This window comes from Arachis hypogaea, chromosome 4, assembly GCF_003086295.3.
Source record: "Arachis hypogaea cultivar Tifrunner chromosome 4, arahy.Tifrunner.gnm2.J5K5, whole genome shotgun sequence".
Taxonomy (NCBI): domain Eukaryota; kingdom Viridiplantae; phylum Streptophyta; class Magnoliopsida; order Fabales; family Fabaceae; genus Arachis; species Arachis hypogaea.
The window spans coordinates 29,699,041-29,715,914 of NC_092039.1; the positions used below are offsets into that span (position 1 = coordinate 29,699,041).

The 16,874-nt window shown below is 32.3% G+C and overlaps 1 long non-coding RNA gene across 1 annotated transcript; it reads left to right on the plus strand.

The window, feature by feature from the left end:
- Positions 1–3,292: 3,292 nt before the first annotated feature.
- Positions 3,293–6,211, plus strand: LOC112796592 (uncharacterized). Its single transcript, XR_003199287.3, has 2 exons — positions 3,293–3,427; positions 5,931–6,211. It is a non-coding gene; the product is annotated as an uncharacterized lncRNA (long non-coding RNA).
- The last annotated feature ends 10,663 nt before the right edge of the window (positions 6,212–16,874 follow it).

Here is a 16,874-nt window from a genome sequence, read left to right on the forward strand (position 1 = left end):
AGTGCATCGTTTATCTTCTCATTGTCTCTAACAGAGTTTTTAGTCAAAGATTTATCCTTGAGGAGTTACTAATGATTGAGTTGTCTTTCCCTATGATTTTTGTATTCTTTTGAATCAATTGAAAGCTGGTTTGATGTCTTACGCCTAGTGGATCTTGTTTTAACTGTTTTGATTTAAGATTTATTCTTTTATGGCTTGACTCCTTTTAAGTACATTCTAATCTCCTTGAATATCTTTTCGAGATGATGATTTCAAGAACACCTTTGGAGTCTTGTTTTGAACTTTTAAAGACGTTTTGAATTCTCTTTGAAGAAATTCTAGACGGAATTAATTTTCTGTTGCTTGATTGAGATTGAAACCATTGTTCAATTTTTGACAAAATTGTTTTAAAGTTGACATGCGTTATTTTAAATGAAGTTTTGAGAAGCTTCCTTGGTTAGTGGAAACATGTCCGTTTGTAACACACTACTTGTTTCCTTTACTAGATTATAAGTGAATTTTTACCTCGGAATTTCTTTTCTAAAAAGAGTTTAACTCTTCTTTTGTCCTTGCTATAAATGTTATACACACTTGTTTGAATATGGACTTTGATGATTTTTGAACAAACATTTGATTCTTCTTCCGAGTTTTATGAATTGCTTTTGGTTAAGTTGTGCTTCTAATTACCTTTCTAAAATATCTGGGAAAATATTTTAGCTCTTAGCCAAACTGGTGTGCATTTTGTTTTTAAAATTTTGCATGATCTGCTTCAACCTAAAATTGTATTACAGCAAAGCCACGTTATTGCTTTTGTTATTCTCTTGGAGAATGTTTGTTACTTAAGTTTTCTTCTAAATTGCGAAGTAATTTTTTTGCAAGTTTTCGATTCTTTTGTGAACAATGTATTCGAAAGTATAGTAATTATGCTCTTGAGTTCTGTGAGCTTTGTCTTGGGTTTAAAATCTTCTCTTCTGCAAACCTCATGCTTCTTCGGCTCGGCTTAAATTTGTTCAAACTGATGCGCTGGTTTTCTTCTTATTGATCCTATTGAACTTCTTTGATCTAAGGGTTATCTTTGAAGTTGTCAATTGAATTGTGTCTAGTGAACTTCATTGCTTGAGTATCCTTGGTTATCTAGGATTGGATACATCCTCTCAAATCTAGTATTGCTATCCTTGACATTTGACACTCCTTTCTAAATCTTGTATCCTTCTGAGTAGACTCGAGAATTGTTTTGATATCACGTGTGACTTGTAGACGTAGTAACGCGATGCGTTAGTTTTTTTTTTGAGACGTGATATGTGCATATGGAAAGTGAAGCGGTGGGTGCGTAATGTTATGATGAGTTGTGGGTGTTTTGTCCCTTGCAAACGAGTTTGCGGGTGTTAGGCTCATGATCGGCTATGATGTTGTAAAGTGCTTGATGGAGTTGGAGAGTTGAAGCTTTGAGGTTGAGATGAGATTAGTGTACGGATGTTGAGTATGTCGTTGTAACCTCATCCTGTTTTATAACTTTCAATGCCTTGCCTTACTATCACATGTTTGACCCATGTCACCTTTTTGCATTGAGCCTACCTTGTAATGTTTGCTTTGCACTCACACTTCTACCTTTGCATCCTTATGCATATGACAATCAAAGTATTTGAAAACCGTATATATGTTTATATGTTGAGACATTTTTGCTTATTTCTTAAGTGTGTTCAAGAATGAACTGTTATGAAATTTCCTTCGTTTTATATCAATTTGAGGGCGAAAATTTTTATAAGGTGGGTGGAATGTAAGACCCAAAACTTTTGAAAAGTCTTATTATGATCAAGTCTCAAATCATATAGTTATTTGTAGCCTTAATTTCAAAAATTATTTTATTAAAGATAATTAAGGCAAGTTTTGATTTATTGAATTTGAGATGACTTATGATTATTATCCAATTTCACAATTATTGGATTATTTTCTATATTTAAAGTATAAAGTTGATAGTTCTGAAATAATAAGGATTTTCATATGGTTTGGATTAAATAATTAATATTTTAAAATAGTAATACTGCTATTTTGGAAAAATAAAGGATTTAATTATATCATTTTTAATTATTTAATTTGGGCATTTTATTGAAAATAATTTGTAAAATTGATGAGTAAATTGTATTTTCTATATACAATTAGTGTTGGATTTAATTTGGGTTTCAATTACTATATTATTCCCAATTTTATGTGAAATTACTAAAATGCCCCTAACTCTAGTTTTCAGAAAAAGAAAACCCTAGCCCCCCAAACCCATACAGCCGCAGCTGCTGCCCCTCTTCCTTACCCCCATCATCACTCACCTACAAGCAAACCTAACACAGATACAAGTGAAACCCATAGCAGTGCCAAAATCAAAGAAGGAAAGGGAGAAGAGGGCTAACGGGAAGGGAGAAAAAGGGGACGGAGGCCGCTGCCCAATCTGCGCCGCCGTTGCCCTCGTCACGCCGCGCCGCCAATGTCACGTCGCCGTGCTTCCGCCACAGTCCGACGCGTTTTGCCTGCGCCATCACTCGCGCTCATCGCCGTCCAGCTGTCGGCGCGAGCTTGTGGTCGTCGAGGAGTCGGTGTCGCGTCCTGATCGCCGTCGTGCTCTGTTGCCACGAGGTTGCCGTTGATGTCCGCCGTCGTCCTCGCCGTGGAGCACGTCACCGTTTCTGCTCATGGTGGTCGGCACTGATTGGTTCCGCCGCTGCTGGGAGGAGACGCGTCTGGGAGATAGAACCTGGAAGGGAAGCCGCTGCTGAAGGTAACCTTTTCTGTCGCTGCCGCCGTGATGAGCACAACCGCCGCGCCTGGTCACCTCTGTGAAGCCACCGCCTCCGTCACTGTCACCGGCAAGGAGAGAGTAGTGCGGGAAGAACAGAACGCGATGGAGGAGAAGCCCACCTTCGCCACTGCTTTTCACTGCCGCCTACCTCCGCCTCTACTGACCTGCTGCTTCGCGGTGCTTGGCTGGCGCTTCATATACTGTCGACGGAGTTCTGAGGCCACTGGAACCACCGCCGGAGCTTCTGGCTACTTCTGCCGTCGCCGGAAAAGTTGCCGGTAAGGGTTTCATTTGAGGTTTCTGCTTTTTTGGTTTTCGAGATGGTTTTAATGTTGCGCGATTTTCTACAGTTGATCCACCGGGGCTTCTGGCTGCCGCCGGAGCTGTTGCCGGGGCCGGTTTGAAATGCAGCTGCTTTGTTTTGTTGTTCCGATAAGAGATTATGCTTTGAAAGCCCTACGTTAATGTCTCGTATGTTTATTAAAGCCTATACGTTATTAATGTTCCTAGAGTTTAGTAACTGAGGTTGTTTGTTGTAAACTAGAGTCGATTATGCTGCTGCAAATATGTGTGGGGCTGTGCTTTGAAGCTGCCGTTGGTTTTGAGTCGAGGCGAATGAATTTCTGAGAGATGTTTGGAGTATAGTTTCAGTTTGTCGAGGTAGGGGCACTTTCCAAAAACTATGTTTTGTGTATTGGAATTATTACATATGGATACTGATGTGAGATATTGTGTATTTGGTGATTGTATCTGCCTTATGTATTATTTGATTGACTTGAATGATTATGGATGTTGGTTTGGCTGAGTTGTTATGCGGCTTTGTGAAATATAATGTTTTGAAATTGATTCTTTAAAGATTTGAAATCTGAGTTTAATCCGTTGAGGATTGGTTTGAATTGAGTTAATTATTGTGATGATGTGAAACGTCGAATGCACTTTTGAATTCAGCCTAGTTTACTTTAATCGACTTGGTTTTGGACAAATGATTTGTTATTGAGTCGTTTCTTTAAAACATTGGAAATGAGTTAAATCGGTTGATATTGAGTTGATTTTGAAATGGTTTCCTTGAGATATGCCACTGAGGCGACTGTTGGATTTAGCTTGCTTTTGAATTGATTTCTGGTTTTGAGCTGTTGAAAAGGAATGAGAAACGGTTTAGTTGGGACCCGAACCGGGTGGCAAAAGTCCAAGTTTTAGGGGAGATGCTGCCAAAATTTTTATAAAATCCGAGTCTTTATTAAAATATTGTCTGAAATAATGATGAGTTAAAGACTTCTACTATTCTATTTGAATTATCAAGAAAATGATGATTCGTGCCTTTGAAATGAGTTATTAAAAAGGAAACTGTGATTTAGTCTTGTTTCTCAAGAAAGGTATTACATTTCGTTTGTGAACAAGTTATTTAAATGAAACTTATGCTTTAAGGCCGTTGGAATGTGAAAAAGGTTTAGGCCTTCGAATTTGACTTGGGGTTTTCAGTTAAAGAAGTTTCAATGGTTTTGAAAGGACCCGAGTGTCTATTGACAAGTCTCATTTTAAAGTGTTTTCGGAAAGGTTTTAAGTACTCCTCGAGTTTTGAATTTTTGCAAGACTAAAACAATTTCTGAGCAGTTGAAACGCTTTAGAATCCCTCATGGGGTTGAAGCTGGTTTTTGTTTAAGTAAAGGGAAAAGCCTTTAAAAGAAGTGAATGATCACGTGACTCGGTTTGGCTTAGATTCTATTTTATTACTCAAATCAGGAAGCCAAGGTTTTTAATGAATTTAAATGAACTTGGTGAAATGAGTTATGTTATTCTCCCCTAAAGACTTGGGACTCTGCCGAGGACCCTTTGTTATAAAATCCTATTGTTGTATGGGTGCTTTTGAATACTTTGAAATAAATCCTTAACTTGCCATGGTTTTGGAAGTTTTGGAAAGAGAATGCCGAGAGTGGCTTTGTTTTAAAAGGGGGAACTCACTTTGAGTAAATTTAACTTATGAGCCTGAGATGATTTGAGAAACGAGATTTCTAAAGCCAAGGCTGAAAAGAGTTGAAACTTGATTTCAAAGTGAAATGAATAGAGAAAATGATTTATGGCTTAAATGCCGATTTCATGAATTTGATAATTTTGAATGTGGAAGTGCTGTTTTGTTGTGAGCCAGAATGGCTGTGTATGATTATGAGTATTGGCTGGTTCTGGATTGAACCGTGAGCTGGAATGGCTGTGTATGCTATGAATATTGGCTGGTTCTGGACTGAACTGTGAGCCGGATGGCTGAGATGGATGTTGATCCACGGATGAGAATGAATGCATGTATATGCTGAATTATTGATAATTGTGATTTACACTTCCACTATATGAGATACGAGTTTCCCTGGGTAGTAGCAGTGGCTAGCCACCACGTGCTCCAGGTTGAGACTTGATACTCTGTTGACCCTATGTCGTAAGTGTGGCCGGACACTGTGAAAGTCCCGGATGAGCTCGCCCCCGTAAATATTCACCAGTGAAGGTGATGGATATGGATCATGATTATGATCAAGTTTATGATGAGTATAACTCGAGTTGGGGATGCGCGACAGAGAGACAGTCCAATGGTTAGCTACTAGGACTTGTCGGGTTGGCTCTATAACCGACAGATGATATCATCAGCCACTAGGGACAGGCATGCATCATATGCATCTATGTGACATTGTTTGGGTATGCATATTATACTTGGTTTGCCTATGTGATTAACTGCTAATTGTTCTACTTGCAATAACTGTTTGTTTGTGTTTGCATCTTCCTACTTGTGTTTGCGTCTGGAACTCTGTTGGATTGTGGTGGATTGGTTGTGGTTGGATTATTTGGGCCTAGGGCCGTGGTTGAATGAGATGGACCGATGGTTGATTTCAGTTTTGTGGTTCTGGTTTGGAATAAGATATGAAAGGTTATTTTGTTTCAGTATAGATAAACCTTTTTGAAATGCTTTGATGTTTTGAGAATTGAACAGTTCCTCTTTCAGAAAAAAATTTCTGACTTTACTTTTATTGTAAACTGTTGTTTTTTAAAAGAGGCATAAGACAGTTATTAATCACTGGTACGGTTTATCTTCATGTATCCTATTACAGTAATTCCCAAAAACCCTCTACTGAGAACCCTTTCGAGGATGATGTTCTCACCCCCTACATTTTTCCCCTTTCAGGATTTGGGCGCAGAAGTTATGAAGAGTTTAATTATTTGTTATTGAGATGCTCTGTATTGCTTTAGATTATTATTTTGTACCCTCGCTTTTATCTTGATATATTCTGTGAGAGGGATATGAATTGTACTGGATAATGTTTGTAATATTATTTATATATATGTATGTATATATATATATGGATGTACTCTTTATGAGTTTCTGTAAGTTGTATGGTATGTATGGACGTACGTTGTATGGCGAAAGTATTTTTGGGAATGGTATTGCGGTTTAAAGTTTTTAAACAGGCTCATATTTTAGTATTAAATAGTACAAGTGTCGTCGTAATGTCCGAGCTATCAGAGTTGCGCAGCCGAAAGCGTGAGCTTTGGTAGTTAGGGTGTTACAAGATTTTTTCGTTATTTTTTGAGTTCTTTCAAAGACGCTTGCTAATGTGCTGGCTAGCCTTCCTTCATGACTGTAAATTGTTAAATCTTGAATCTGATCAATTGGTTGAAAATTTCCTGGGAAGACGGACATGAATATTACTTGGTGTGCTGGAACCAAGCATTCTTCTTCTTCATTAAGAATAGGTTGACTGTTTGTAAATTTTAGGGATATATCCCTTGGATTTACATTGTCAATCATATTTTTAAATCTCTTTACTGCATCAACGAATCCTGCAGGAAACTCACTAATAATTTTTAGATCATTAAAAATTAAAATTGTATCAATTAATCCATACTGGAAAAACTGATAGGTGTCAGACGGGAAAACATCTGGAAATATAACCAGCTTTGTTAGCTGTTTTTTGGCAATAGGATAATATCCCAAAATTGCCCTTTTTTCTTCAGTCCAATTCAGGACTATGTTAATGGTTTCTCTGAGATTTGTTCTACAGACCCTTTTCTTTTCCTTGATTTCAGCCCTTGTAGGAATGTTTCTTATTATCCCTGTTCTCTGGGTTTGAATTGGAGCTTTATCTGCTCTTTTTAGGATTTGCTCTGGATGGAGAGCTTCATATTCCCTGAAGGATTCCTTTGCCTCTTCCAGTGTTAAAAACCCTCCTTTATGAATTATCCTTGATTGATGTGTGAATGGTGCTGCTTTTTTCCAGGCATCATATACTCCTTTCATGGGGCCATTATAAATTACATAATATTTTTTTATCTTGGGTAGATTTTTTAATAATTTCAGCAGTTGTTTTATTTTCTAAAATTTTTTCTTCACCTGATTTGTCCACCATGCTTAGCTGGCTGAACTCTGATGGTTTTGCTTGTTGTGTTGATTTCATTGTCTCAATGGCCTTCTTGAGAGATTGGATCTGTGTTCTTATTTGCTGGCAATGCCTGCATTTTTCGAGTTCTTGCTCATATTTTTGAATTTCTTGATCTAATGCGTTGTAGACGAACTTCATTCTCTTGTTAATGTATCTGCAATAACATTTTTGTAACCCTTAATATATTCAATTTTTATTGGATATTGTAACAAAAATAATTGCCATCTTACCAATCATCCATGATTATAATCAACTTTTAAATTATATCGTATGAAACCTGTTAGGTAACTTGAATCTGTCCTTAATGTAAATTCTCTAGGTAGTAAATCAATTTTTCATTTCTTAAGAGATTTAATTGCGGCTAGAGTTTCTTTTTCATGAGTGGTATATCTCTGTTCTGCTAGAGTAAAAGTCCCTGAAATATACCTGCAAAGTAATTCCTTTGGGAAATATTTAGAATCTAGTGATTCTTGTTCCAAACTTGTTATAGCTTTCTTAGCTTTTAGACAGCTTGACCAGGTTATGTCTGAAGCATCTGTTTCTACTATTAAATAGTCATTTTCTTCTGGAATATAAAGTTCTGGAAGTTTTTCGCATAATTCTTTAATTCTTTGAATTTGCATACTATCTTTTTCATCCCATTTCCATTCTTTTTTAGTACTTATTTTTGGAAATAAGCTTTTAGTGTATTCTGTTATATTCTTTAAAAATCCTTGATCAGAAATATAATTTATACATCCTAAAAATCTTTGTAATTGTTTTCTATCTTCTATTTTATTAGGAAATAAATTTACCTTTTCTAGAACATTTGGTTGAAGTTTTAGCTTTCCTTGGGTGGATAGAATTAATCCAAGAAACTCTATTTTTTGTTTTGCTATTCTTGCTTTCTTTTTGCTAAGAACTAATCCTTTTTCTTTACATCTTTCTAAAACTATTAATAATTTTTGAAGATGATCTTCTTTATCCTGTTTTGTAAAAATTAGTATATCATCAATGTATACTAAAACAAATTCATTTAACTCTTTTAAATTTTCTTCCATAAATCTTTGATAAATACCTGGGGCTTGTTTTAATCCGAATGGTAATACATTCCATTCATAGAGCAACAAACTTGTTGATTCTTTTGTTGGGCAAGTAAAAGCAGTTAATTTCTTTGTTTCTTCGTCTAAACGAAGTTGCCAATATCCTGATTTTGCATCAAGAGATGAAAACCAAGTTGCTCCTTTGATTTTTTCCAAAATAGAATCTTTTCTTGGAAGTTTATGAGCATCACCAATAGTTGCTTCATTCATCTTCTTATAGTTAATAACCATTCTTCGTTTTTCCTTTTTAATTTCATTAGTGTTTTCGACATAAAAGGCTGGAGCCGCATGAGGACTTTTACTTAATCTTATAATTCCTTTTTCCAAAAGATCTCTACATTCTAATGAGAACTCTTCTCTATCTCTTGTGGAATAAGGAATTTTATTTGGAACATTTATCTCTTTTGTAGGATCTTTTAATTTAATGCTTACTAATTCGTTATTTGTATTTTTAATATCTAAAGGATTTTCAGCACAAATTTCATCCAAAAGTTCTTCTATCTTTATTTCAAGATTATTTTTTGGAATATTTATCTGAAAGTATAAATTTAAATAACATGTCTCTAATATAGAAAATATTTTAAATTTTAGAATCTTATCTATAGTAGTAGTTGGTATTTTTATACGTTTTGATTTTTGATTGATTGAAGAATCGTGTGGAGCTTTTAAAACTATATATGTTAATTCTTGAATGAATGGATGATATAGCTTTAAAAAGTTATTTCCTATGATAAAATCCATTCCAGAATCTAACATATATATAGATGGAACAATGAACCTATAATTTTGAATAAAAATTTCAGCCATCTCTGCTTTTTGGTCAATTTTATGTATTGATTTGTTAGCTATTCTAACTCTTAATGGTTTCTTTAATTTTTTCCAATCAAGTTTTATATTTGAACTAGCAAAGCATTGTGTTGCTCCAGAATCTATGAAAGCATTTATAAACTTTTCTGTTATTTTTATAGTAATAAATGTGGCATTATTACTCAATCTCTGAGTCTGTTTCTGAGACATATTCAAAAATATAGTCTAAGTTATCATCAGATTCCTCTAATGGTTCCATGAAACAAGACTTAGCAATTTCTATTTGTTTAGTAAGATCCTTTTTATCCTTCTTTTTCGGACATTCATTTGTATAGTGTCCTTCTTCTTGGCAATACCAACACTTGTAATTTTCTTTTTTATTCGGGCAATAATCATTTTTTGTCTTTTGTTTTTATTGTTATTATTCTTTCTAAAATACCTCTTTTTTTATCCAGTTTGGATAGTATTTTCTTTTTCTAAATTGATATTTTCTTTTTCTTTGAAAATTTTTATTAAGACCATATTTTTGAGGTATCTCTTCATTATCCTGATAGCAAATTCTAATTATATTTGTAAATCTTTTTTGACTCGCTTCTTGCATACAACGTTCTTTTATTTCCTCTCTTATTGCAGAGGTTGCTCCACCAAAATTATTTTCAATTGTCCCTCTATTTATTTCTCTTATAAATCTTCCCATTATAAATTCATTAGCAGGATATGGAAGTTTTGTTATATACATACTAAGATAATGATTTTTATCTTCTTCTTTTAATTTGTAATAATGTATTCTATATTCACATATATAAGACTCCACATTACATAAATCATATATCTGAATATTAGCTAAATGGTTTTTTGCTTCTTGATATTCTTTATTATAGACTTCTTGTCTATGATCTATAATATTTTTTCCAAAAAATTCTTTATATAGAATCATCATTATATATAATATCTTATCATAAGCTGTTGTTTTTGTTGCTAATTCTTCTATTATTTGATTTTCTATTGATGTCATATAATCTCTTATAGTTCCTTTAGTATGAAACCCTATGTAATTTCAAATGTCTCTTCCAGACAATTCACTAAGTTTTGGATTAGTAAAGGCTTCTAATAAGAAGGAATTCAACCAGTTTTCGAAAATTTCTTTTTCATTCTTTTTACAGTCTAAATCGAGCATTCTTTCTCCTTCCATTTCCTGGATTTTAGGGACGTATTTTGATGGTATTTTTGTATACTTTGAATCTTTATTTATAAACCCTTTTTTAAAAGCATAATTATCAAAACCTGTTTCCCATTTAAATTGAGATTGATTATTCTTAGATGTTCCAGCTTCATTTTTTACTTGTATTGGAATTGCTGGTTCTTCGTCGCTTGAATAATCTAGAATGTGTTCTTCATTTTCTATATTTTCAGAATTTACTAATTCTTCTTTTATTTGAAATCCCTGTTCCATAATATTATTTTCTTGAGCCATTTTTAATTGTTTAAAAAACATTGTAACTTCTTCTAATTTTTCTTTAATATTCATAATTTTAGTGGTGGTTTTACTTTTAAATCTGTTATGTTGATTATATTTTGAAATTTTTCTTCTTTGGGATTCTCTTTTTCCTTATTTCTTTGAAATTTTATGGATACTAATATTTCTTTAAGCATATCTACTATAGAATTTAATTGTGGGTTAAAAGTATGATAAAGATGTGGGGAATCATTTCCATGGTAACATTTTTTAGAAATTCCGTGTGAAAAATAAGTTTTTTCAGTTTTTAAAGTCCTTCAATAAAACTTATAGTAAAATAAATATTTTGAAAAAAATCATTTTGTATTGATTTTAAGAATTCGGTGTCATTACAGTTGACATTAATTTTTGATCTATTAATTTTGATAATTTAATTATTTCTTCTCTTAAATCTTCTAATTTACTTTTTTCTATTAGGTGACGCTTTTCTTTGTGAAGAGTTACGGTTTTAAGTGAAAAGTGTGACTTTAGAATATGTGGTCTGAATTTTGCCACATAAGCATATCTTTAAATCTGTATAGCTTTTTGCTCTGTACACTATAATTCACCAAGAAGAAAACATATTTATGTGTTTTAAGTAAGCAACTGTATACACTATAAGGATCTCGGCAAGAGCGACAATTTTTAAGTTGGATAGTAGCAATTTTTGATCACTGTAAAATAGATAGCAGTAATTTGTGAATCACTCTAAGATGAAACGCTGCTAACAGCGTTTCTTCTTAACCACTATAGATTAATATTTAACAGCAGATATATGTTGCGGCAGTTTGTAATTGCAGTTATATTTTAAAATAATCTGTTTTATTTCTATTGCGGTGCCTTGGTAACCGCCACTAAATATTGCACAAACCTTAAGCTTTTTTGCCGCTGTTAATATAAACAACCATAAAAAATACCACATTCTTTTTGTTTAATTGAATTTTTATTTCAAGTCACAATCACTATTTTTCTAACTTTAATTTTGTGTCATGTTATATATTAGCTTAATTGATTTAAAATTATTTAAAATAAGTAAACATTCAATCAAAATAAAAACCAAAATGCTAGAATGAATAATATATACAATAATAATTTGTTATAAGTGCACCATTACTTATAAACTAAATAAAAGTATTGTTAGATAAATAGTGAAGACTAAAAGAATAGTATAATATCTATTTTAGTGCGCTTTTCAAAAAATTCTGTTTTGTATCAACATTATCAGGTGACAAATTATTTTTTTATTATTGGATTAATATTTTAATATATTTTTCATCTACTATTTTTGTCTTTAATTTTGTAATCTCCTTTTGATACTCCTCAATTTGCACACCAGAGTAATACTTACTTCAAATATTCATAATATAGAGAATTTAAGTATTATTTAAAAATTATTAGTTTATATTTTTAAAATGTTTAATTTAATTTGATGTATATATTTTGATTTTTATTTATTTAGCTATTAGATTAGGCTTTATGTTAATAGGTTTATGATTTTAATTATTTTAACCTAATAAGAGCTTATAAATACTTCCTAAATTATTATTGTTGTCATATAGAGTAATTAGAGGAGTACCAAAATACTTTTTCATTTCGTGATAAAACTATGGTGTGGACAAGTGAAGTTGACTAAATCCCTCTCTTATTACATCAAAGAATTTGGTAGAAAGTTGAGTGAGTCCGTTTCAATTTTGAAAATATGGTGTGAATAACTTAAGTTAAAGAATCACTTTCTTGTTGTATCAAGAAATTAGATAAAAAATAGAGTGATTCTCTTTGTATTCAATTTCAACCTATCTTTTTATTTTCTATTTTCTATTTTTTATTTTCAATTTCAATTCGTCTTTTTCTATTTCAATTTTTATCTTCTTGTTTATCATTAGTTTCATTTTGTATTACAGAATGACTGTTTTGTAATATTACTAAAAAAATTGGGTGCGACATGGTTCAAAACTTATGCTATGAACTCGTCCTAAGTGCTCCTTTCCAAAGACTTATGCTCGCGAGTCATTTTGTGAATTGGATTATTATTAATGGGATCAATGTATGAGAAGAAATTTGGGTATATTTTTGTTATGTGTGCATCTAAAAAGAGATCTAAAGATATATTTGCTGAATTGAAAATAAATAAATAAATAAATCTATTATATAAAAGTCCATCTTAAAGTAATGGTATGTTTTATATAAAAGATCCTTAACTACACTTTTATTATATAGATGTGCTATACAAATAAACAAACTTTTTTATTAAAATATATAAAGAAAAAAAGATTATTTTTTTAAATACGTACGGCTACAAATAATCTCCAAAATGCGTAACTTTATCTCAGGTCCATCATCCACGAAGTGGATATACACTCCAACTCAAATTTAGTGCCCACAAAATGAATCAGGTTTCCATTTCCTAAATAACGCTTACAAAATGAGAGTTTTATGGCCAACGTCCATGAATTAACCATAACAATGGTAGTACACGAAAAATAGAACTAGAGGAATATTGGCACCTAATTTTCATTTTATGACAAAATCTAATACGTATGAAGATTTGGAATATATATAAATTATAATTTGATGAGCGCTACTTTAATGATGATATTTTAACACATACTAATTTACTTTCAATAATTACTATTCGCATTTAAGTAAAAATCTATTTTAAACGAAATATGGTTAAATACTAATATTTTTCTTAAACTCGATAAATGGGACAGCCTTGCAATGTCTCAGTAATAGTATCAGCAAAAAAGGATGCATTTTATTTATTTATTTTAACAATAAAAAAAATTATATTATGCGATTTCTATAATTCTATATACTTATACAGTCAATGTTTAAGGTCAAAGTTTGTGTTTTTGTACTTCAGAAGATAAATAAATTATAAAATCCTAAGAATAAAAAAGGACAAGACAAAAAGATATAAAATCTATTTCTTTTAAAAGTCTTTTATTTTTTATTTTTAAAATTGTTATTTTAATAATATTTAATTTTGTACTAAGAAAAGAATAGAGCATGGACTACCATGGTTCTCACCACCCGCTAAGGTTCGAACCATGTCCCAGCTGAACTTCGAACTTGAAAATATTATTATTTTTTATATTATAAACTAATTATATATGTTAAGATAAGATTAAGAAAAAGCTCAATTATTATTATTGTCATTACTAATTGGTGGAATGCTCGACACTAAAGCTGGTCCAGAAAATACCTATTTCATGCTATTCAGGAAATAAAAATCTGCCCATTTTGTGGACACTAAAATTGAGTTAGAGTGTATATCTATTTTATAGGTGATAAATTTAAGATAAAGTTGCGTATTTTGAAAATTATTTACAACCGTACTATTTAGAGAAATAATATATTTTTTTATTTATTTCAATAAAAAAGCCCAAATAAATATCTTATTGAATGAGATATTGCATCATTAAAGGAAAGAAAATTTATAGAATTACACTTTATAGAGAGTTTTTTTTACAATAAATATGTCCAAACTCTCAATAAGACAAATGGTACTTGCTATTTATTTTATTTAATTTTAAAAAATGTCTTAACATGTTAACGTATTTTTTTTTCTAAATTAGCATCTAATTACTTGAGAGTTCTTACTTATGATTTGAGTAGACTTACATTGATCTATATATGTTAAAATTTGTAGGATTAGTTGAAGATTCAAGCAAAATAGTTAATGATATTCTAGATGGAGCAGAGCCTCAAATACAAGACAATTTAGTTGAGATACACTCTAATAAGGGGTTATTGGGGGGGGGGGGGGGTAGAGGATTTAATAAATTCAAAGTATTAAAGTCACCAACGGAAGGGTTGAAAGAGAAATAAAAAAAAATGACACAAAAAGACAAGCCCCTAAAGACACAGCGAAAACATAAAAAGATAGATAAAGATTTTTTTACTAAACTTCTAAGAAACATGTTCTTAGCAACTTAGGTCACGGGAAGAGATTCCCTATTATACATTCAAAGAACCTGTCTTTGACAATCTAGATCAGAGGGCTGAAGTTGTAGAAACCACCACGCAGAATCATCTTAGGTTGGATCCTTCAATTTTCTTTATGCAACAAGCGAAGCAAATTACTCATCTCACTTAATCACACTAAAAAAACGTACATAAAGTACTAAAAACATTTTAATCATAGAAAATTGTGTAAATTAACTCACCAAAGGTGTTTAAATAAGCCCCTAACAAACTATGTAAAAGATAAGATAAGATAACTTAATTTAAATCTCCTAAAGATAAGATAACTAATTTAAATCAGATTTGATCTTATTGGATTAGATCAGATTTGATTTAAATTTAAAATTTTTAAAAATACTACTAAGCAAATCAGAACTAAATTAGATCTTCTAACAAACCTTAACAACAAAGCAAACTAAAATATAGACTTTAATACTTTCGAAAATTAATAATAAACTCGTGTTTTTCATTGGACTTGAAAAATACTATTAGGCCTCTTGCTGTCCTAACTTAATCCAATGGATCTTATGAGTTGTCGTCATTTCAGCACTACTGTTTTTGAGATGAACTCTTGGTCTCCTTGATGTCTAAGACTGGCATAGTATAATTTTTCTAGTATTCAGATCCTTGAATATGATAAGATTATTATTCTGTCCTTGCTCTAAAATGACAAAAATGCCCTCTGAATACGTATCATCCTCTCCTTCTTCAAAAAGATTCGTCCTCGAATCTTGAATGAAAAGCTCTTCTTCCCTCCAAGGAATCCAAACCTAATCTCCGGGTTCAAATACCATGGTTTGATGGCTCTTCTCTACCCACTGAATTGTGGCTATGTCCCTCATGTGTGCAAGTTCAATCTTTCCAACCATACTTTTACCATCTTGTCCAAAGTGTGCAATTAGTTGTCTTTCTTCCTTTTCATCCATATTAATACCTTCATAATTGACCAGAAAATCTACAAAGCCTGAAAATTGATATAAAAATACTAGAAATTTCATGGTTAAATATATGAAAAACTAAAGACTACATGAAATTCAATTATACTAATGTACTCTTGTCTAAACTAGAACTTTCTAGATCTCTCTCACAAGTATGTTTATTGCTCTCAATTTCTTTAGTGACTCCTATATCTCACTATTCTCATCTTTTCTCTCACAATTCCTGGTTTCATTGAAACATTGATCCTTTTCACTCAAACACTTACTCTCTTTCTCTATTTATTTTCTCTCTTGATTTTTAAATTTCTCACATCCCAAGGACCCACTTGAGAAATTCTGTACTTTTGAATTCTCCAAGTACACATCACCTACTACAGCATATTCAACAAATTCTTCTGTCACTGTCTTGGAAGAAGAATGAGAGATACGCTTAGAAAAACTCGTCTTCTTATGTCGATCCATAATATTCTTCTTCTTCTGCTCTAACTCAATCACAATATTGACTAAATCATCTATAGTTGTGCAATGGTAAAGTTTGACATTATCTGCAATCTCTTTATGAAGTCCAATAAAAAAGTGCCTCATAAGAACATCGGGACACTTTTCGACATTAGTCTTGGTCTCCAAACACATCAACTCCGTGTGGTACTCCATTAATGATTTGGAACCTTGTTTCAACTTACAAAACTTTTCAAAAAAACTCATTGTGGTATGATGATGGCACAAATCAGTTCCTCATGATTTTCTTCATCTTCTCCCAAGATTAAATTGGTGATTTTTCAATCCGTCTTCTATTTTTGTCTAGCTCAATCCACCAGACAAGGGCATAATCTGAGAATTCTACAACCGCTAGTCTTACCTTTTTCACATCAAAATAGTTATGACACTGAAATAGAAGCTCCACTTTCCATTCCCATTCCAAGTAAGCCTCAGGGTCACTTCTGTCTTTAAACTCTGGGATGCACATTTTGATAGCATTAAGGTTACTACATTTTTTCGTTATCTATGATGCCAGAATTTGGGCGAAGTCTCCTCCTCAGACTTCTCAAAATGATTATGAACATGTTCTCGGGATCGTGCTTGTCGACTAGGGGATAAAGAACTAAGTCTTGGAGCCATGTAATCAAGATGTTGTTCAATCCTTTCTAGTACGCCATTGATTGTGTCGACGTGGGAAGTAAGTTATGGATTGGGGGTCGCTTCGTTGTCAGGTATCACTGAAGAACCTTTGAAAGAAAAGACTTCACAACACTCTTCTAACGTGTATTACTCGGAGTAGGACACTCGTGTTTACACTCAATATGTGGCTTTTACCCTTTGTTGAGCTCATCACTCTTGTCTTTTTCCACTCTTGGATTGCTTTAACAAGTTGCACTTTAGAAAATGAGGAATTAAGACACT